The following is a 25,133-nucleotide window of genomic DNA, read 5'->3' on the forward strand; positions in this document are numbered from 1 at the left end:
GAGACTGTTACCAAAACAAGACAAAGATATAAAAGAAACAACAAAAATATGTGAGCACAATCCCACCCATGAATATAGATAAAAACAAATTGTTCTCTAATAATACAAAATACATAAAATGGACAATAATTTTCATATATGATCATCTCAAATTGATGTAGAAAAGCATTTTATAAAATTCAAAATTCATTCCTGATGAAAACCTAACAAATTAAAAACAGCATGAGATTTTTCTTGACTTAATGAAGGTAAACCATGAACAACTAACTGATACCTCTTACTCAATGGTAAAAGATGGAACACTTTCCCTTAAAGATCAAGGATGAAAGGATGTTCTCTTAACACTTCTCTTTCTATTTCCCTAGACACCAAAATAGTGAGAGATGATGAAATTAGTCATTTATTTTTGAAAGGAAGGTATCACACTGTGTTTATTCATAGACAAAAATCATCATCTACATAAAAAAAATCAATGGAACCAAAAATTTACCAGAACCTGCTAATATTGACTTTAGTAAGTAAAAGAATCAAACAATTAAAATTAACTATATAATGATAAACCTCACAAAATACATATGTAAGATTTTCCATGAAAACTACAAAAATCCTTAAGAGAAATTAAAGATTACTTATTTAAGTGGAGAGATACCATGTTCAAGGGTATAAAGACAATACTGCTAAAATATTAATACTCTTGGTATATAAGTTCATTGAAACTATATTATAATCCTTGCACATTTTTAATAGATAATAATAAGCCGATTATAAAGTTCATATGGAACTGCAAGACCTAGAATATGCAAAACAACTTTGAAAAAGATGAAAGTCAGAATTCAAGACTTATAAAATTAATCATAATAGTGGAGAATTGGCATAAAGATAGAAAAATCAATAAAAGAAATTAGTGCCTACAGAAAAGGATGTACCCATATGAACAACATTATTTTTACTAAGGTACAATAGTACTTCGTTGGAGGAAGAGTAATCTTTTCAGCAAATGAAACTAAAATTTAGAATCAAATTATAAAATCAAAATTTAAAACTTCTGCCTTTTGTAGAGAATGAAAAGAAAAAATGCATGTGAGAAAATATTTTCAAATCACATAGCTAATGAAGAACACATAAAACTTAAAAAAATTAAAAAAAATATAAAAGATTCAAATGTTTGGAACAGAAACTTCATCAAAGAATATTCATGGGTATCAAATAAATACATAAAACATGATGAAATCATTCTTTATAAGGGAAATGCAACTTAAAATCGCAGTAACCACTTGGACTTTCTAGCCTCTCCAACTGTAAGAAATAAGTGTTATTAAGCCACCCAATGCATAGTATATTCTTTATTGCAGTCCGAAGAAGAGACACATACAAAATAAACCATTCAACTATGAGGCAGACATTGTCTTAGTATTTATCCAAGGAAAAAAATACATATATTCTCATACAAAGACTTGTTCATAGCAGCTAATCTCCCAACAATACCGTAACCGTAACTATATATAGAATTGGATGCTATAGTTACGTAGGGAAATGATAGTTAGATGGAAAGTAGATGGAAAAGATAGATAAACACCACATGAAGAAGGAATTTTCTTTTAAGCAAAAAACTTCCCTATTTCAGTAAGGGCCAAAGTTACGAAATCTCCAAGGATGTGTGGATGGTAAAATAGCATAGATTTTATTGAAATTTTATGGTTCTAATTTTCCTGTTAATGTTGGTGTGAGTAGATCAAAAAGGCAGGAACATTGGAGCTTAAATGAGACTTCTTGGAAGAGAGTGGGTCACTTAGATAAAGAAAATGATGGTTATCAGAAATGGTGTTTTATCACATGACTAATTCAGGGACAGGACACAGATGGTTGGCCATGACACATGGAAAAAATACAAATATTATACATCTGTGTATTCCTTAGTATCAGTGAGGACTTACTATACAGAGATAATAGTTTACAAATTGATTTATTTACTTCTGTTATAAAATTAGGATGCTGGGGGACGGTGAGGCTGCAGGTTTATAGTATACTGAGAGCCAGTTCTCATTATTAATGAAAAGAAAGTCTCCTACATTTGGGAAGGAAAAACTTGTCATCCTCCAAAATAAAGCATTAAATAGTGCTTAGAATAGTAGGACTCAAATGATAGAATATTTGGTAAACTTACTATGAACTGATCAGAAACCAGTGGTATGGTGTGGTCACTAAAATATGTTCATAATAGGATATATTTAGCAGGGTGAGGTGGAGCACACCTGTAATCCTAGTGACTGGGGAGGCTGAGGCAGGAGGATCTTGAGTTCAAACCTAGCCTCAGCAACTTCAAGAGGCCCTGAGCAACTCAGCAAGACCCTGTATCTAATAAAATATTTCTTTAAAAGAGCTGGGGATATGGCTTGGTGGTTAGACGACACTAGGTTCAATCCCTGGTACCAAAACAAAACAAAAGCAAAAACAAAAGATGATACATTTAAACAAGAATAATGACTAGGACCATAGGACTAAGAAAGGCCACTGTAATTTGAATTATCTGTACTATAGTTGATAAACTGGGTTTACTTTTGGAAAAATCACATTTAAACATGAAATTGATCCTTTTCACGTTGATCTTTGGGTTGACCTGATTCAATGGGAGACAGCTTACGCCTAAGGCCTGAAAACTCTTGGACTCCACTCTCCCTTCTGCTAACTCCAGAATTTCCAAGTAGAAAGGTTTCAGAAGCACTAGTCTAGCCAGTTGGAGGAGCTGATGATTAAGGGATTTGTCTTGAAACTCTGTTAGCATGGACAAATACACTGTCTTAAAATATCAATTCAAAATGGCTTTGGGAGCATTTGGAAATCATTGGAGAAATGTTTTTCCATCAATCCATTTCAAGTGCTGCCACTACTGCCCACCTCGTAGTTTTGATGCCTCAGAGTTTGTATTCTATTCAGCATTTTAGGGCTAATATGCACACCACAGAAATTATGTTTTAGGAATTTAATAAGCTAATGCAAGTAAAAGGTTTTGCTATTATTTTGTTAACATTCTTATATTATAATTTAATGATGCAGCTCATGCAGTTAGGCACAACAAAGTAACTAAAGAATTTTAGCCTGGTAAAGAAAATATTCAAGTGGCCACTGAAGTTATATTCAATGCTTAATGAAGTTATAACCCAGATTTGCATCACTACAAACCTTAAAGTGGAGAGGAGTTAAGCAAGTCATGTTTGGGCTCAACCTAATGACGGATCTAAAGAGCTAGGATGACTAACCTAACTTAGCTCCCTAACCCTGAGACATATGTGTGTCCAGAGTGAGTGTAGACAGCATTCTCTTAAAGATGCCACAGAAGGACACCATCTACTTGCTGGTAGGGTAAAGTTAATGACAACCAAATTTTCATGAGAGACTGTACTGACCTCAAAATGTTTAAATAAGGTCAATTCTCAAAATATTATTCTGTAAATTGAGGCCCAGAAATATTTCTTAAGCTTCCAGAACAGACATAGACAGACTCTTGAGGAGTACAAAGAAATACCTAAGGCATTTATGATTTTAAAAAGTGACATCTAAAATCTAATAAAGATAACCTTTCCTATCATATACACACAAATACACACACATACTTTTGTTTCATCAAACAAATTCTTTGTAGGACAAACCTTAAGAAAATCTTAAGGGAATGAATTCAGGTCTATAAATTGTTTTTTTGATAGTCTGTGAAGTGTCTTGCAGCTGAATAATCCTCAGAATCATAGAGAAGATGGAAAATCTTAAATAAGGGCATAGACGCTTATTCTTTAAAATGAATGTTAGGAAATAACAGTGGGCAATAAAAATAATGTAGTGATATGTAAAAATGGCATACAGCCTAACTTAGTCACCAAGCCACCCTCTTTGCCCAAGATTCATTAGTCTCCATATCAGTTTTGCTATTGAGTACCTTTATAGAAGTGCATGGAACATAATGGAAATGTAGCTGTACCTTATTATACAAGTCTTCCAAATATAAATAATGCAGGAGGCCTGTTCTTCGTAAAAGGATGTTCTGTTAGAAAAAGAAAACTGTAAACAGATTTCTAGTGATATGTATTGTATATGTTCCAGACAGCATCAAGCTTTAATGCCCGTGCCAGAGTAAATGTGGATATGTGTGCACACACACACACACATGCACACACACGTACATGCCCACATACACACATGCACACAATGCAATACACACGCATGCACATGCACATACACACACACACATACACACCTTTAACAGCATTAGATTTGAATTTGGTTTTGTTTTTCTCTCATTTATTCCTCAGTGAATACAGAATCTGTAATGTGAGTGTTCTTTGCTCATGATATTGTATACAGGTTCCCCTGAAAATTAATAAGGTTATGTCTCTAACTCACAGTCCTATTTGCATGTCTCTTCCCTACCAGTTAGCTTTTGATTTTCCTCTCTGTCTCTATCTGCAGGCTATATCTAAATGGTTCCTCTGCCAAATCCCAAATCAACTTTTCACGTGGATCCCACATGGATCTCTTCTTCAATTCTGGACCTGGTAGCTCAGTCATTTGTTACTAGAAGGTTCTTAAGATGTTTCCTTTTCTCTATAAAATATGTGTCAAATTAATTTGATAAAATATTGCTAAAGGGTTAATGGGAACAGAATTCTATAATGATAATGAGGATTATAACCAGGAGCTTTCCAGTAAATTAAAAAGCAACTAACTCTAAGAGAGTATAATCCTAAACCAAATACAATTTAATAGAATGCTGAACTGATAAATATTTCTTTCTCTTTTTCCTTACTCCTGGAATTCTCTCTGAGAAGAATTCAGTGAGAGGAATGCTTAGCAGCTCCTTCATGGCCTAAGATAATTGAAGTTTTTGATACATGGACAAATAGAGATGGACTTGTTCAGGATGACTTCCAGAGTGTCTCTCTCTCTCTCTCTCTCTCTCTCTCTCTCTCTCTCTCCTGTCTTTCAGAGTAACTCTTACTCCTAAGAAGTCTCCATTTTTTATCATAAATTAATGGTGTTTATTATAGACCATTATTTATTAACTCATGATTATAAGGTTGGGATTAGCAACCCCTATCCCCTATTAACCAGTGACAGGCTGAAGAACACATATTTAACTCTTAAGGTTCTCATGTCCCTAGGCCTATCCCTCTGAACATTCCTTCTTCTCATAAAACCTGATCATTTCTTTACAAATTAAAAGATCTCCTGGGATAGGCCATATGTATAGACCTATCTTTCTAACCAGAAGAATATGAAGCTTAAATAGTTTCACTGTCTTAGATTACAAATTGAGCTAGCACACAGTGGCAATAGGAGACTCTTTCAGAAAGCCATGACCAAGATTTCAAATGCACTTCAAAGGTACATAGGGAAATAAATAAATCCTTCTATTTATTATTTATTGTTGGAGAAGAGCAGTGAAGCAAACAAGGATGGCTTTGTAACAGGCCACACTTGAGTCCATAGGCAACAAGCATTAGCAGCATGAAACAAATCTTCCCTGGTCCACACAGGTTGACAGATGCATCTCTATGCACATGAGGTTGCTCATCAGAATTGCCATTTTGGCACTGGGATTGGGTAAGTGAACTGTCTAGGTAGCAATTAAGAAAATGTTTATTCTCCTTTACATGGATTTCTACTTTACTGTCTCAAAAAATGCATACATTGCCTTTGAGTGTACGGTGGTGTACAGTTTTGATTCAGTAATTAGGATTTGGATGATCAAGAAGACGGATAAAGCATGTCTACACCTCACACAAAGAAGACATCTCAGGGTCTGATCTGGGGCTTGGTGCAAAGTTTACCTTAGCTTATTCTCTCTCTATTCTCACTCTTCCTATTTATTCTGTGGTCTTATTCTAGAATGAATTACTCATGTTTTGAAAAAAATGAACAGCATTGAATTAGTACCTAGGTTTTTCTTGGGAAGTGAAGAGTGGGATGGATTGTAAGGTTAGATAAGCTCAGTCAGATAGAAGCAACCGGGTTACTCTGCTAAAATTGCAGGGCTGTGCATTGTTAATTTGTGAGCAACAGATCTCAGAATGAGAGCAAACGAGACACTGGGGCTTCTCTGCAGGACAAACCCCTCTCAAAGGTGTCAGGTGTTAGCTGACTCTCAAGCTCTCCTTCCTTGCTTGGACTGGAGGATCAGTCATATGCATCACACAGTTTTACTTGAGACTTTTCAGACATAAGTGCCATTTCCTTCTATTACCCAAATCCTTAGTAAAACCAATTTTCCACAGAAACTTGTAAATGGTATTGTGAAGAATTTAACATCAGGCACTTAATGAAACGATAGACTACCCCATATTCTACAAACCTGTTTTTGAAGTCTCTGACAAGATGGTAAAATCTTGCCAAGGAGGACTGTGGTATAAAAGTTCCAGGTGGTGGCCAACTTCAGTAATTCCAAAGACACTGAATTCAGAAATAACAAATAACAACCCAAAGACACAGTGTAGGGGCTAAAGGAACATGATTCCCTTTCACTCAAATACCCTACAGGAAATTTTTCCTTACAGGAGAAAAAACTACCAAAAATATAGTACTTCTGTACATTTAAAGAGAAGAGACAGCAATATTTAGTCTTGTATTAAATGTCTTTTTTTTTTTGTAGGCATGATGAACTCTCATCAATGCCTTTGAGGAATAGAGATATACTAGATGATTTTCCTTTTTAAAATGTCCCAAGTCTGTTTTACTTTGGGATCTATTTTTATTTTCTTGATTTCTTTATTTGTTGATTTCAGGTCTCAAATTCACTTCTTTCTTAATAGTAAGCCTGTCCTTAGAGATTTATTCCTTTCTATCTAATCTATTGTCTCTAATCATGTATGAACAAGGAAGCCAGGTAATAGTAAACTGGAATAAGAGAAAAAGATATTATAAGTCGTGCCTGAACAGAGTGTTTATAAGTAGAGAGTAAACGAGGTATTGGTTTGGAGGTCAGCTCCTCTGGGCAGCCAGCTTTGACTCAGTGGGTGGGGGGAGCACCCATGGTGCCCCTACTCAATTCCATAGAATTCTAATGCCCTGTGTTCATGCATTCCCTAGCTGATCTCTGCTATTGGATTAAATGTGCCTTGAACTCCAGGATTTGGCCTATTTTTGTTGTTATCACTTAGGAAAAAAGCTGGCAGAATATTTTTTAAGTCCAACAAATGAACAGGTTATTAACTTTATTCTTCTATTACTCTAGCAGCAGAAATATAGTATTTAAGAAGGTATATCCTGCTGGGAGTGGTGGTGCATACCTATAATCCCAGCAGCTCCAGAGGCTGAGACAGAAAAATCTCAAGTTCAAAGCCAGCCTCAGCAATTTAGTGAGACCCTAAGCAACTCAGTGAGACCCTGTCTCAAAATAAAATATAGAAAAGGGCTAGCGATGTGGCTCAGAGGTTAAGTGCCCCTGGGTTCAATCCTGGGTATCAAAAATAAATAGATAAATAAACAAACAAATATTTCCTCCAGCTCCTTCCTGGTTCCATTCCTTATACATACCTATAAGCTACTCCCCCACTTCCAATGTCTTAAACTAGGGTTCCCAACTCTGCAAATTGGAATACTCAAGAGCACTCCACAAGGTCCCCATATCTGGGGTCCATCCAAGACCAATTAGATCAGCCCTCTATTTTATTTATATATGTATTTTAAAAATTCTTCCATGTAATTGAAATGTGTAGCCAATGCTGAGAACAACTGTGTCAGTCTACTTTGCTTTACTGTCTCTTTGCATGTACCATTTTCATCATTTTTTCTTCATTCATCTATGTTTTCTACTTTTTTGATATGTGAACAGAAATGGTATGCTTTTAATTTCTTTCATCTTGGATAATTTTCTAGGATTGTCATTAAGTACAAATTAAAATTTGGCTGGATATGTAATAATTGGGTACAAACATTTTCTTTCTAAGCAATTTATAAAAGGCTCACTGCCTTCTAGCATTGACTGACACTGAGAAGAACTATGATATATTAAGCAGCAGCCACATTTTCAGAAGCAATTCCCTTAGCCCTGTAATACAATAATCTCTCAAATGTGCACAAATAAGAACTGGACAGTTTCTAAACTTTCTTTGAGGGAATAATTTTGCAGAGACTGGTACTTGCACTCTTTAGGTTGGTTGCTTTGTTTTGGACTATGGAATGTTTTCATGTGTCTGGAACTTTTTTTCAGAGGGGATTATTTTTCCAGTGTGGGGATTTAGTATTGTTCTGTGAGAAGTTGTGTGAGTTCCTACCAAATCTTTTAAGCCCCCCAAAAGGGGCAGCTGCTATATATATATATATATATATATATATATATATATATANTATATATTTTTTATTTTTTTTTTCCAGTTGATAATTGAGAGAAGCAAATAAGCTACAGCTACAGGCTGCCTGACCAGAGGATGGTGCTGGGCCATATATATCTGCTTAGTTTCCTGTATACAAGAGAGACTAGGTCACTATCTTAGAAGCTGCCTCCTGTTTGCACCTTTGGCTTTAGAAAAAGTTGTGATTTATAGGCGTGCATTAGTCTTTGTTTGAAAAACACCCTAATGGGCATTTTTCTAGGTGATTCAGTCTCTCTTGGTGGTAGAGATCATAACAAGGAGGGCAGAATAGCTCTGTATTGCAAAGTGACAGAAATTAGTCAAGGGAAATAAGGATTCTGGGTTGGGGTTTGTGGAGATGGTCTTGGGAGGACAAGAATCCACTGATGGCATTATGGATTCATGGATAGTTGACCAATAGAAAAAAATCATTCTGTCTAGACACACTAGGACATTCAATATAATTGTGCCTAACATTTAGTTTTAAATTTTTCACTTTTTTTCCCCTGTGCATTTGAAATCTTAGTCATACTCACCTCTTCAGAAGTGGTACATTACAATGGGTTTGCGTTAATGGAGCTTTAGAGAAGGAAGGAGGAAGGTTTATGTCTGAAGTTGAAATGGTCATTCAAAGGGATTGTGGAATAAGGGTTGACCAAGGAAAGGGAGTTTACCTCACCCCAAGTATCTTCCGAAATGTCAGGAAGGATACAGGAATTTCCGTACTCCAGTATGAAGAGACTGGAGTTATTTTTATTTCTTTCAAAGCAAAAATTCTGGAGAAATCAGAGATAGAAAATTATGCTTGTCCTTAAATGTGGAAATGACTCATCTCTTTAAGTTCTGTAAGTGCCCTCATTAAACAACCACCATGACGACTCTACTTCACCTAGGATGTTCTTGGGAACAAGGATAAGCTGGAGCTAAGTCCTCAGCCAGAAGCATGATGGACACATCACTTTCCTAATTGCTCTTTGAAATACTCAAAAATGAGTACTACACATATAGATATGCTCCTCAAGGTACTCTTGGTTTGAAAAAGTGGAACAATATAGGAGGAAAAGATAGCAGTAAAGGAGTAATTTCCACATCAAAACAAGTATGCAATATTGCTTAGAGACCCAATGTACATTTGAGTACTAGCCAGGATGAAGTACAAAAGACCATTCAATGAAAGCACTTTGTAAAAAGATGCAAGACCACATTTCAACAGATCATTTCCAATTCCCTTCATGCCTCCAGCCCCAGCCATTCTCATTTTGGCTATGTAAGGATCGTTCCTCTGGAACTAGGTCCACTCAGGTGAGTTCGTTTCTGTATTGATTAGCATAAACTTCTTTGTCATAAAGTGTAATAAGTCTTTTATAAGAGTTCCTTATCATTTATATGGGTGGAACCCTTATATAAATAACAGTGGTTTTATTTTATATTCCTGTATATTCAGGAGGGTACCTGATTGTCTAATTCCTCTTGTACATTCAGGTAAAATCTTCATGTTTTCACGAAGGTAGTTTTAAAACTTTTATTAGAGCTAAGTATGGTGGTACATGCCTGTAACCCCAGCAGCTCAGGAGGCTGCAACAGAAGGATCACAAGTTAAATACCAGCCTCAGCAACTTAGCAAGGGCCTAAGCAAAACGAAAAGAGCTGGCGATAGGACTCAGTTGTAAAACCCTCTGGGTTCAGCCTCCAGAACCTAAGTAAACAAATATTTAAAAATAAAAGTTTTTTGGGGGTTGATTTCTTTAAACAAATGCCTTTCTCATAAATATGAACAGAAAATATTACAACTGTTGTGCTCTTTTATGAGTTCAGCTCCAGTGTCATGAAACAGAGTTGTGAAAATGTATTAATGGGTTCTTTTTCCTGTGGGGAGGTGATAAACGTATTTGTTTCCGAATGCTATTGTAATAATTACCATTAATTTAGTGGCTTAACACAATACAAGTACCTTAACTTACCATTCTGGAAATCAAAAATCTGAAGTGGGTTAGAAGGGCTGCATTTCTGCTGGAGGCTCCCAGTGAGAACAGGTAACTCTTATAAGACTTCCCTGTTCAAGCTTCTAGAAGCTTCCTATGCTCCTTGACTGGCAGTTCCTCCTTCCATCTTCAAAGACAATATCATATCATCTGTAAGTCAATCTGTCTTGTCCTCCAACCCAAATCTCTCACTGGCCTCTACCTCTGTTGTCACAACTTCTCTAACTAATCTGACTGCCTCCATGTTATAAGGATCCTTGTGATTATGTTGCACTCACCTGAATGAAACAAGATAATGTTCCCATTTCAATATCCTTAACCAATCACATTTGCAATGTACTTTTTGTCATGTACGGCAACATATTCACAGATTCCAGGCATCAGGATATAGGTGTCTTGAGGGAAAATTATTCTATCTATCACCATAAATAAAAACTTTATTGCCTACATAGGGATATTACTACAACTACTCAGGCTTGCCATGAGTGGAGAAGCCTACTTCAATATTGAATTATTGAACTTGAAAACTGCTTCCATATAATAGCTCCAGGCCCAGGGAGATGATTATCCCCATGGAATTGTTATGATTTCCTCAAATAAAATAACCTCAGAAGATAAGGAATCATTTAGCCAAAACAACTGTGCTTTCTCTTACTTCTAGCCTTCAAAGATGTGGCTTTTCTGCATGCAATATTTTACCCCATCCCCATTTTTCAACTCATCCCTAATCAATGTTGAAGCAGCCTTGTCAGATGGAGTTTTGCAGGCCTGATGATTTTGGACCACATTATGTATGTTAGTACCCCATAGACTCTTGAGTTGCTTAGTGAGTAATTTTAGATGACTAAGAATCTCATAATTAGATAAATAATTGATATAGTTCAATTATAGACTTCTTTACAACTTTATTAATATTCGTGTTTGAGCTGTAGATGCCGTTCTGCCCTTTACCTGCCTTGGAGAAAGCATAATCCTCCATGGGTTTGAGAGAATATGCTAGAGAACCCTTGCCAGACCCACAATATGTAAATTAGCTATCTCATTCTAAGGCATTAACAGCTGTTGTTTTTAAATATTAACGAGATGGCCAGTATTTGCTATAGGAAAGGAGAACCTACTGAATGGGTTTGGTGTCCATGCCATTTAAAATCAATTTACTATTCAAGCAGCCTCAACCAAACTAGTTGAGTTGCCCAAAGGTGGCCAGAGGTCTGCTGATATGGGTGGTTTATTTGTGTTTCTTGTCTGTGAACAGGTGTGTGCTGCCATATTCTTCTTGGTGATAACTATTGTTGAGCTAGACTGTAGTTAACAAGGAATAGTTAAGTCATTGAAGTACTGTTAGTTGAAATAATAAATAAAAGTACTTTGTAAGTAGAAAAAAAATATTTCTATTATTATCTACCACACAGTTAATAAGACAATAAGTATAAAGGTACTTAGTTAATTGGATAAACACCATAGAAATGATAAGTTATAGACAATTTTATATGTACTCAGATACATAGTGGGAAAACAATAGACAATGATAATATCTGATAATTTCTCTTTAAGGTTCTATCTTGAAACTACATATAAATTGAGACGTATAATTACTTTCTTTCACCTTTTTTTTTTTTTTTTTTTAGTTTAAAGTCTGTAACAGGCCAGGTGTGGTGGCACATGCCTGTAATTCCAACAACTTGGGAAGCTGAGGAAAGAGGATCACAAGTTTGAGGCCAGCCTCAGCAACTTAGTGAGGCCTTAAACAACTTAGGGAGACCCTGTCTCAAAATAAAAAATAGAAAGGGTTGTGGCTCAGTAGTAAACCGTCTCTTGGATCAATTCCCAGTACCAAAATAAAGTAAAAAGGTAAAATTTATGATGGCATAAATTTCTGTTAAAAATATTGCCAATTTTATGGTCATAGGCTTGAACCTAGAGATTCGGTTGGTTCATGGTGCTGTTTTCTACCATCACAAATGTAAAAATGTGGAAAAACTGAGATATGTATACCCTCCCTTCTGTTACCTTCCTTGTTATTCTTATGCAAAGTGTCATGAGATATCATTTAAGCTATCAAGCAGCTTTTGATTTAAACATTTTACATACAGCTTTAGGTCTCCATAATATGCCATTCTTAATGCCAGTAAAAGTCTTAATATAAAAGTAAAAAGTCTTTTCATTATGTTAACTTTCTTAAAGGGGTTCTAAATCATAGCTAATGTGATAAGATAGGAAAATGGGAAAATAAAATATCTTCTGAAGGTAATATAAACTTCCTGAAAGATAAAACTGCTTCAAAACTTAAAAAGTATAGTTTATTTTAAATCTCGATCCATTATTTTTTCAGAAATCCAATGATCTAAGCTTGATCAGGGAGTGCTGAGTGTAACTTTGAAAGCCTTTCATCCATGACTCCATGTCCCCATGTCCAGCTTTGAGGGATGATGTAAGGGCTACCCTGGGAAGGCACTGGGAAGGAGTGACAGTCTCTCTGCAGTGACTATCTAAGCGAACCATTCTTACATCCCTTAGTAAGATGAAGGTCATTATCAAGTGTGCGTTTAATTAAATTTCAGGCATAAGTTTTCCCCAAGGATAAGTTTATGCTACCACTTCAGGTAACTTTGGTTATTGTGCTATAATATTTTCTTCCTAAAATTAGTTATTTGACAATTATAAACTTAAGAAGCTCTAACATGTTTTCATTCTCTTTCTCTCCAGGGTAACCTTGAAGAACTTTCTTTGTGTTCTTGTTGCATGCTCTCTTCTTGGAATGAAAGCAAAGAGACACACCATGATGTTGCCAGAAATTATTGAAGAATCCCAATTAGATCTAAGTGACTGATGGTTTCTCTGCCTAGTACTCAGGTAAGCGCTTTATTTTCTCAGCAACTTCTTAAATATGATTGCACTGATTAATCATACTAATGTAAAACTTGACCTATGACTTAATCTATTATAAAATTCATAAAACATGATTAATTGAAGTTTTATGATCTGGGATATCTGAAATAAAACAAATGGAAGTAATATTCAATTTGAAGTAAGCAAAATGCAGGAAAATCAGAGGATCAAGTATGATGATATTACCACTTCCTAATTGCTATTTGAAAATATCAGGAATGAAAAGTATAAATCAGATATGATCTTCTAAGTGTTCTTGGTTTGGAAAAGTAGAACAATATAGGAGGAAAAGAACATAATAAAGGAGTAACTTTCCTATCTAGACAATTGTGCAGTGTTTCTTGGAGACTCAACAGACATTTATGAATCTATCTACTTTATCAATCATAATTCTTATATCTTTATTTTTTTTATCTGTGTATCCCAATCTCCCTTCAAAGCATATAGGATTTCTTTTTTTTTTTTTAAATTCACTCTTGAACGGAAATTTTCCTGGGAGAGTCTACGCCTTCCAAACCTACACTCTAATTATCTTCATATGTCATTATGCTTGCGTTTGTGTGTGTGTGTGTGTGTGTGTGTGTATGTGAGAGAGAGAGAGAGAGAGTGAGTATGTGTATATAATTTTTAAAAAGATATTTTTAAAGCAAATTTCCCAAGTGAAAAACTGTCCTAGGTCCTGCATTGCAAAAGATTGGAGGAAGAAATCAGAATTTGCTTCATGGCCTTGGCACAGAAATATATAAGAAATGAAGTATCTCTCCACTGTGTCGATTCAAATTATATTATCCCAGAGAGATCTAATTACATGATTACTGATTTATATTACAGAGCTCTACGTGATAGAGAAATTATGACATTTCTTCAGACCTTAAAGCTGTTCTTAGGCAGATATTTTCAAGTGATCTAGATATACGCCATGGTTCTGCATGCACCAATATAAGATTTTGTTTTTTTAATGTTGTTACTGACTTCTCTGAACTCTCCATGAACTGGTAACTATGTTAGCTTGACCAAGGTTTGCAATTAAACAATAAAATAAAGGAGTCAGAAGCAGATGGCATGAACAATGTCCAGGAAACAGGAAGAATTAACAGGGAGAAATTGTTCACCAACTGTTATTGTGGGGCCTTTTGTTACTGCTGAAAAATGGCATTCCTGGAACTTGACATTCAATTAAGATGGTATAGCAAAATGGTGGATATTATTTTTGGTGTCTGAATGCTGTACATGTCAGTTTGACAAACAGATCTTTGTGGAAGATCAATACTTCTTGATTAGAAACAAGTTGGTCTCTACAGGGAGACATGAACATGCTAAGGGTGAGCTCGTTAAGGAAGGCCACTGATCAGAGGGCTGTGATGCTCTATTGGGTGGAGACATTTAAGATAATTTGGAGCAAAGATGCTCCTTGACTACTTATTTTAACATTTAATCAGTCCGATGTTTCCTGATTAGTCAGTAACGTGAGAATCCTCTATGGCTATGAGAGCAAACCTAAATGTAATCAGAGGTCAGAGCTGTAGATAGAGACTTTGTGACTAAACCGTACAAATGAATGCCTTATTTAAACCCTTAGGCAAGCTGGGTCAGGCAAAGACCATCTAAAGTGGTCACGATCGCTGGCTGCTTGTTGAAAACATAGCCACAGAGCTACCTCCAGCTGGAGTTAGAAAGTGCATAAATACTGATTCTACTAATGACAACTGAAACTTCACATGTGAAGTCCTAACTTTTCCAATCCTCACGCAGTTGGGAATTTTCCAAGTTATCATTTGTAGGAAAACAAAACAAATTGAATAGACTTATCTTTTCAATTTGTTAAGAACCAAATCACAGAACATGTAAATGTGGCTCTAGGTGCATTGCATACAGGGATGGAGGTGTGGGAATCATGGTGAGTGTCAGGTTCCATATGATTAGTGTTTACCGATTTGGAAATCAGTATTTGACACCAGCAATCCCAAGCAAGAGGAAATAATGGGGGCACTTGTGGGAGGGTCTGCACCATATCAGCACAGCTTCTCCAGCTCATCCTTGATGGCCTGAGCCCAGCAGGGCTCATCCCAGTGACCTTGTGCATTTTGCTGCAATTTTCAACTCGGAGGCTGAAATTTTCAACTTCCTTGATCTCCTCAAACCATTTATAAGTAGGAATGACACTCTCCTTCACACTTTTTATTTTTTAATTCTTTAGTTGTAGATGGACACAATACCTTTATTTCATTTATTTATTTTTTTTATGTGGTACTGAGAATCAAACCCAGTGCCTCACAAATGCTAGGCAAGAACTCTACTACCACTGAGCCACAACCCCAGTCCCTCTATTTCACTCTTAAAGGAATTGTTGTGATGATTAAATATGGGATGCCCTAAAACACTTTATGGTCAGAATTGGGCAGTTGAGACAATCTGTGTTTCTAAGCTGATTTTATGCAATGCTACTTTACTTGCAATAAGAACCAGGATGTAATTTGAAAACTCCCCAAATCCAGTACAGATTGCATATCCAATCAGTAAAAATGATTAGAAATACAGGGCTAATCCTGTAATAGAAATGTGTCAACCTTGTTAGCAAAACTGGAAGTGTGAAGGTCTCCCTCCCACAGGCAGAGACTGGGAAGAAATATGCATTCTGTGAAGTCATAAACTGTAATTTCAAACTTTAAATTAAATCTTTTGGAATAAAAAAGAAGGCCTTGAATTAAGTTAGTGGTGGCTGCTGTAGAGAACTGCACTGAATAGTTCTGCTTAAGAAATTGAAAACGTTTTCTCAGTTTTCTCTGTTTTCAGTGGAGGATTATGGAGAACAGAGAGCTATTAGAGGAAAAGGGAGAAGAGAGAGAAAGGAGACCACACAAGTAACTTAGTCATGCAAAAAAAAAAAAATGTTCATGAGGACAGGAAGACATTAATGCTTTTTGAGAATTTTTCTTCTCCTAAATAATAGGTGATGGTAGGTAGGTAGTTAGGTAGATAGATAGATAGATAGAAGAAATAGAGAAAATGGTTACTCACTGTGGTGCTGTAAGGATTTACCTGTGAGTTTTGATTGATTAGTTTCTTAGATTGTGTAGGCTGGATAACCCTGAGAAGGAAAGGCCAGTGTAAGGGAATAGTTATCAGGCACAAAGAAATATAAAGGCATAGGGACAGGCCAGACAAACCTTGTAGTTCCTGAACAGGAGGGGGCCAACAGGAAGAAAGAAATCGACTCAGTGGAAAGTATCACAAGATAATACTGATTTGATCTGCTTATGTGTTTAAAAGGAAATCAGTCTGACTTCTATGTGATAATGGACTGAAGAATGGGTGAGCAACATCAGGATTAATACTGCATTAGAAGATGATTCAAGTCAACATTTGGGTGTTTTGGCAGTGGTCTTTATTAATCAGAATAAGCATTCAATTGACTTCTTAAATAATCAAATAAAGAATGAATTAAAAAAATAAATACTTGCTTACTTTGACAGTGGTTTCCAAACCAAAACAAATTTTAAGTGAGCATTCTCATGACAACCTAAGATATGTTCATGACAGGTAGAAATTATGAAGAAGAGGTCTTACCAACAGAACCAGGCCTTATGATGAACTGTTAGAATTAAAGGAGAGAGTTTTCATAAATTTCTTTTTAAGTAAGACAATCTCAGCAGCTTTACCACTTGAATAAATTATACTTTTATGAATAACTTAGGCCTAACTTTTGGGGTTTATGTGTGCTAATCTCAGATGCAAGATATATCTGAATCACAATCTCAGCAAGGTTAAAGAGTCTACTGTACAAAAGCACCAGTTTTTTCCACTGTGTCATCTGGAATTGTTTTATGCATCTCAGTGCAAAGTAAAAATGTAAAGGGATCATCACTTAGGTGATAAACTTTCAGGTTCCAGATAAACATTTTAACTGATTTATACCTGTTTTTTCCTCTAGGATGGTTATAGTTATTTGATATCTCTCTTCCAACTGATCAGTGATAGCTGGGGGAACATTTCTTTAGTTTATGCAAATTGGGCATGAAACACAGAAAGCCAGGTGATATGCCCACTGAATAAGATCCCTCGTGAATATCAGCTGGAGGAATAGTGAGCTATTTATCAGACAAGGAGCACTTACCAAAGGCTTGAGAGTAATGGATTGGCCAAGACATATAATTGGTGTTGGGACATATGATACAAGAGCCCTGAAGATCAAAAATTGATTAAAAGTAGTCAGAAAAGAGACAAGTCAGAAATCAATCATGGTTTCATTGCTTGGACACATAGAAACAGCTCCACTTAGGATATTTTCTTTGCAAATTTTCTGAGAGAGAAAAAAAGGGTATAAAATTAGTGTTGTTAGTTGCTGACGATCTAAATTGAGATAAAAATCAAGAGAACTTCTTTCCACGTTTTTAAGGAAATGAGATTTAAACTATCCTGATTTTGGGTGATTATGGTATTTTAGGTTTCACTTCCTGACAAATATGAACAAATGTAAAAATATAAAAATATTTTATAATGATCTATATGAAGAAAGAAATATATATATATTTGCTGGAATATAGGGAATTTGTATCAAAAGCTGATAAATTTGAGAAAACCTTATTAGTGGCTCCATCTATTCTCCTCTCTTTCCTAGGGGATAAGAAATTCCTCAGGAAGCAGAAAAAAGGTGTCTTAGTCTGAGTTCTAGGTTCTATTAATTACCATCCTGATTGATGTGGTATAGATACTTTAACTTTTATATTAGTGTTGTGGTTTAGATGTGAGGTGTCCCCCAAAAGTGCATGTATGAAAGAGAATGCAAGAAAGTTTAGAGGTGAAATCATTGGGCTCTGAGATTCTTAACTTAATCAGGGCATTAACTCCCTGATACTGATTAACTGTAAACAGGTAGAGTATGGCTGGAGGAAGTGAATCATTGGGGCATCTCTTTGGGGTATATATTTTGTCCCTGGTGAAGATCTCTTTCTGATTCCTGGTGCCTTATTCTGAGCTGTTTTCATTCACCACACTCTTCCACCATAATGTTCTGCCTCACCTTGGTCCTAGAGCAATGGAGCCTGCTGTCTATGGATTGAAACCTGTAAAACTGTGAGCACCAAATAAGCTTTTCTCCTCTAAAATTGTTCTTGTCAAGTCTTTGGGTCACATCAATTAAAAAAAAAACTGACTAAAACAATCAGTTCCCTTATGTGTAGAAGATATTAATTATAGGGCTGGAGTTGTGGCTCAGTGGTAGAGCACTGGCCTAGCATGTGTGAGGCACTGGGTTCAATCCTTAGCAGCACATAAAAATAAATTAATCAAGTAAATGTCTACCAACATAGAAAATCATTTTTAAGAAGATATAATTATATTCAGAATTATTTGAATTATTAAATGAAGTAATATAGTATTTACCCAGTACTTAAAAAATGAAGATTAAAATGGTTATAGTACTACTACTACTACTGCTACTATTACTATGTCAATTATGGTATAAACATAAAAGCAAATAATTATAAAAATGTAAACAGTATAGTACAGATCGATCGGTATGTGTCTGAACAATACCACATGGAAAACATTGTTGGAGTTGGTTGTGGATAAAATCGTGACATTGGTATATAATTTTGTTGGTAATAAGTCAGCAGTACCCTGTGGTCGATATTGCTAAACTGCCCTGGCTCTTGGTCAGGAATGAGTAAAGTGGAATATAGGAAATGACTCTGGATCTTAGAACATCCTGATGCTGCAAAGCTGGCTTTATCCTCATACCCTTGAGCAATCAAAGGCCCAGCACTGGGATCTTATGCAGATATGCCATGGAGAAACAAGAGATGGTCAGGTTTAAGACTCCAGAAATTCAAGGCCTACACTTGGGTGAATTTAATGCTAATGGAAAGAAAGATGGTACCTGCGTTGTCTCATTAGGACCAATTCATGTAGACTAGTAAATAGGAAAGCAATTACTGAATCAACTTGACTGAGTAAAATGGAATATTAAATGGAAATAGGTTTGCTGCTGCACAATAAGGGAAAGGAGAATAAGTTTGAACAGAAGAGGTCATTAGGTATATTAGAAGACTTTAGAAATCCACTGCAAGGGCTCATACTCTTCAGAAGTCAAAGTTTGCATTGTCCAAGGATCCTAAAACCTTTAACAATTTGCTGGGTTGGCTAAAAGTAAAGGAAGCATGCAAAATATTTTGAAAGGTGGAAATTATAAATATCAACCATGGCCACATGATCAGTTGCAGAAACATAAAGGATAGCTATGTATGTCTTTCCATCTTTGTTAATGATGTTTAATATATTTAACAAGTTTCTCTCTCTCTCTCTCTCTCTCTCTCATTTTACATGTCATATAATTATTTGACTACAGATAAAGTGTTGGTGTTCCTGCTATTGGAAATGCATGGTATAGTCTTTAGGCTATAGAATCTCAATTTGGTATTTTGACTAGATGAGGGATGTATGGAGTAAAGGAATAGAGAGTGACTAATGGGAACTTGTGTGTTCTCCTTAAGGGAGTGAATACGTGGCTTTCAGTTGTACAAGGGAATGTTCTACCATATTAAAGAGCAGCAAACAGATCTTACTGTTATCAGTGTGAAAATTCTTAATACATATGTGAAGTAGCTGGATGTTCGGATTGGCCTGTATATAGCCTACCTTCTGTAAGAAGATTTAGAAATATATTTTCCATGCTCATTTTTAGCTAGTATTCTGGACATTGATTAGTAACTGAAAATTAAGTGCTCTCATATAAGATTAGGGCAACAGACCCTTCTCTCTGTTTCTCTGCCATCAGAGAGACCAGCTCTAGCAGATGTGAGAATGTGCAGTGGATTCTACTATTTGTCACCAGCTTTATGGGTTTAAAGGTGTTGTGGTAGTGACAACAGTGGTAGTAGAAAGGTACACTTTTCTTGTCACTGGGTCTATGCTTGTGAAGATGTCATTTGAAAAACAAATTTAATAGTAGCTTCCTGAATTTAGCTCTCTAAATTTTTCTAGTGATTTCCATATTAAACCCTCTTTGAGTAAAAGCAAAACAAAACAATAAGAGTTTGTTTTACTACATGAACCTCCCCCATGTAGGAATTCCTTTGAAAGGGCTACAGTAAAATCCCTAGGATCAACACCTTTAGACCGAGGTGGGTTCCATTCCTCTCAGGGAATCAGAAAAATTACAAGGAGCTTAGCAGAGTAGGGCCACACAGAAGATACACAATTAAAGTCGTTTGATGAATGAACAGCTGAGAGTACTATAAGGACTTGAAAGAGATCACTAATATGAAAAAAAAATTATTTGAGAAGTAACCTTCTTCTAAAAATGTGACTGTTAGAAATAATTAGCCGCTAAATAAATTAAGGTTGGTAGACATGGAGATTAATGAGAGTTGATGTTCATCAGCTTCTAAACTGTGTACAACACATTGTACTAAAAGCTTTTCAAACATTAACTCATTTAAACTTCTTAACAACTATATGAGGTAGGTGGTACTATTATTATCACTGTCTACAGAAGCAGAAACTGAAGTTTCTAGGTATTAAGCTCTGTGGCACTTAACGCAGATAAACCTTGTACTTAAACCACAAAGCTTTGACTTCAGAATTCATGCTGTTAATGACTATCCTATAGAGTCCCTTAAAGGTCTGCAGAACATTTTTGGTCCGGACAATATGCCCCCTAGCAGGCTCTTTGAAGATCAGTTTGTTTCATGGTCCTCTACCAGTGGTGATTTTTGCCCTTGGAGGACATTTGGAGATGTCTGCAGACATATTTTATAGTTATGATTTGGCACAAGAGGGTTAGTGCTGGCATCTAGTGGGTGCCCCTAATGAGGTTCCTGCTATACATTCTGCTGTGCATAGAATATCACCCACAGCAAAGAATAGTCTCGTTCAAATGTCAATAGTGCCAAGATTAAGAAACCAGGGTTAGTTAAACATTTCTCCAAAACTGTCCCATATAGTTTCTATGTGCATGTACTACAAAGAACAGGCTTGTGGTTAAAATATAAACTCAGAAAAGTGCTATGTGTTCTATTCCTTTCTTGAATAATTTCTATAAAAATGTATTTAAAATGTTATTTTAACATATAATTTAAAATTCTGAAAAGTCCTACAGGGAAGACACCTGCTTACCTTTGTTTATACCACAGTTAGAGATATTCATAGTTAGGATTGCAGATGGGCCGGTCATGACAGTCATATGTGACTTACCTAAGATATTGGAAGAAACAACCAGACTTAAAAAGCAATTCTCTTGACACTGATTCTCAAAGTTGAGAGACAGATACATGTTGTTTTTTTAGTAAAATATCTACTGCTTATAATTTATAGAGTAGAATGCCTCAGTAAAAAAGAATCCAATAAAATTTAATAAATCAGTATAGAAATTTCATTTTTAGTGAATTGGTAGAGATAAAGAAGATTTCATATGTTCACAAGAGTTTATGTGTGTGCTGATATCTTCCTCCAAGTGAAAATAAGGAGAGAAAAGTGACCATGGACCTCTATGGGGATTCTGTCCACCAATGTGCTATTTTCTACTGCTCGTGCAACAAATAGAGTCAGTCTGGTAAGTGGAAGAGCAGATGATGGCAGGTAATGAATGACCTTCCTTGAGGTTGTACCTGCTTTCAGGGCTCCTCCCAGTTTTTAAACTCTATGCTGGCCTCACCATTTGCTCTCTTTAGAAAACTGACTATATACATGGTCATGGGTTCCTTCTTTACATACTGCCAACTACCAACATTATAAGACGTATGTTCACAGGAAAGGTCTTTATAGGGATAAAAAGTGACTCAAACCTATTTAACTCTTTTCCCTGAATAGAAAAAATGCAGATGGGCAATTTTTCAACACGTTCTAAAAGGAACCCATCAGGAGAAACAAAAGCCGTAGAATGGCATTCGTTGCCACATTTCAGCATGAATTGGAAGAGAAGTGTCTGCCTGACGATTTCTGACCATCTCCTTTGCTGCCCAGCTTAGTGGGTGGCTTGGCACACCTCTGGGTTCCTTCCGACTTGGGCTCAAGTGCTTATTCCTTTCTCATAATGAGATTTAATCAAGCAAAGCCAAAACCATCTCTACAAGTGAAACACTCCCCAGGGAGAGGGAGCCAATGACTGGGGGAGTAATGAACCTCTATTTAACTTTCAGATTTTGTTAATAACAGTTTGACTTGTACTGGTTGGAGCTAATTAGTTACTGCAGCTTCTCCATTAGTGGCTTATAAAATGGGGCTTACCTTGTGCATGTTAAGCAATTTTCTCAGTGTGGGTCGTTTTAGAGCAAACCGAGGGAAAGTAAGAGTCTTAAGTATGCATGATTATTGTACTTTGTTGTAGTTTACTTGAATCTATAGATCAAGTTCTGGGCAGTTCAGAAGCAGATACCAAGATAAAATTATTTAGATTTATTTGGGGATCAGCTCAGTTATTCATGAAGCATTGAAGAGTGGAGTTCATATTTAGTTCACAGAAGGAAATCTACACATGGTATAGATTCTTATGTCTGATAATTGTTGGACAAATAGGTGCTGTTAGAATTGGGGAATGATTTGGGTGCTTAGAAGGGAAGGTATTCACTGTGTCCTTCCACTTGTTGTGTTTGGCTTTGTTCCCAAAGCTGACTGCTTCTGCTGTTCACGTTCTTTCCCAGAATAGTACTTCACATCAAATCAGGGAAAGATCTTGATGACAACATAGTGTTTTTTTTTTTAAATCAGAAAATGGATCAAGAAATATTAGGACAAATAGCTGGGAAACAGTGCTTTAGACAATGCTTAGGCGCACAGTGGACCAGGATCAAGACCAGGATTGGAATATTCTAAATCCCAAAGTGCTTTCCTAAATACCAATATCACTAGATTCCAACCTGGGTTTGGAGGGGTGGCCTCCACAGTAGGACGGGTGGACAAAGGGCAACATGCTAGTTGCTGTGGATTGTTGGGCTGGAGATACATTGCCTCTCAACCCATTATATCTCTTTTTAGCCCAGGATGATCTTAAAAATGTCTTGCAGACATTTTGTTTTGTTTTGTTTTGTTTTGTTCTGTGTAGTTCTTGCCACATTTCTCTATTTTCTATGTCTCATTATCTCAGTTTCTAAAATAAAGATCTGGCATCTGGTCATTATGGTACTTATAGTTATATAATGAATATAATTAATACACTGTTATGATGTATTAGCTGGATGGTTGTGTTTCCTAATGAGAACTGTATGCTATTTCAGGTCCTGGGCATCTGATGGAGCCCAAATTATTGACAAATTAAAAGTGGGAGGCGATTTCAGTTGGTCTTGACTTAGAAGCAAAATCAGATTGACTGTGCTATTTACTAGACTTAGTAAGATTTCTGCATTGGATTTTAAGTCACATGTATGAGAAAATTAGGCAAACAAAGTCCATAAATTTGGTTACAGTATTGAACACTAGCCAAATGTATCCATTTCTTGAAAGCTATAAAACCTTTCTTTATGCAGTTCATTATTTAAAATCCAAATTGTTATATATTTAAATTTATTACAAATTTGCATTTAAGCAAGGTGTACCCAAGAGTTGTAACCTCCCCATCTCTGATGCCAGAATGCAGATGCTTTTAAGTAACAAAATTAACAATTAATTTGGTGACAGGTACAAAAGGAAATGTGCTTTTTTTTCTGGTTGTTCATTTATCATCAATGAAACAGGTCAAATGACATTGAAATCCCTATATGTGCTTTTCTGGGTTTTGGTGGTTACAGTTTCATGCTTACTCAATCTGCTGATGGTGTTCCCAACAAAGATGTCCTTTGGGGAGGTTGAGACCAGAAGTTCAGTGTAAGAGCTCCCCTGGAATCTGAAATTTGTTCAAATGGGCCTAACACATGCTATTTAAAGGTGCTGAGGATCTTGAACCTAGATTCTCAAGAAAAACTTAAATTATTTTTTTAAATATTAAAAGATAATATCTTTAAATATTAAAAGATAAGCATATATAAACCTTACAGTGACTTACATTACCCACATCTGTCATAAGTAGAAAGTTTTGGAACCAGAAAAACAGAGAGGTCCTGATTTACATTGTTCTATCAGTTATTCTTTTCTCTACATAGATAGGAGAGAGAGGCCATTTCTTTCTTGCAGCTAAATGCTCTTCAGTTTTTACACAGATTGTGATTTTGTTCCATTGGTTTATCTCCTATTTGTTACATAAATCCATGTTGCCTAGGGAAATATAAAATGCAGTGAGTTCTATAGAATTTAAAAGAAAGTGATGGAATATTAGAAGATAAATATCAAAAACCTCTACTCATAAACCCATGGTAGCTTGAATTTTCTTGAGAATAGTAGAAAGCATATTTGGTAGAAGACTGGAAAGGAAAGAACACATTGCAGTATGAAAACTACGATTCTTCATGAAGTTCTCTTTGAAGATTGTTTAAAAGAGTGTTCTCCATTTATTTAGCTGCCACTAGCAGCTAATTTACATAGATCAAGATACCCTACCTCGCACTCAAACCTTGAGTGGCTACTTTTGGGAAAGATCCTTGTGTTTAAATTTTAATATTCTCTAGTGGTTCAGTCTTTATTCTTTAAAGATAGATTTATTTATTAGAACTAGTCCTGATTCACTCAGGCCCAATAATGATAAATAAGAGATTAGGCTACAGCACATAATTTTTTTTAAGAAATCACAGTATTAATCTAATAGTATATTAGCTATATAAATGATACATACACCTGGGTAAAAATATAATTTCCACACAGCCAAGAAAAATTTAAAAATTTAAACTAAAAGCCTTTCCCCCTAACGATTCCCAGTTTCATTTCACAGAGACAAATAGTATTTACAGGTGCATGTTTTGTTTTTACATGGTTTTCTTCTATTTTTAAATGGGGGATTCATAGGTCTGTTCCGTGGTGTATCGTCAATGAAATTTTTAAAATAACAATGAAAACTAGA

This window comes from Marmota marmota, unplaced genomic scaffold (assembly GCF_001458135.2).
Source record: "Marmota marmota marmota unplaced genomic scaffold, marMar, whole genome shotgun sequence".
Lineage (NCBI taxonomy): Eukaryota > Metazoa > Chordata > Mammalia > Rodentia > Sciuridae > Marmota > Marmota marmota.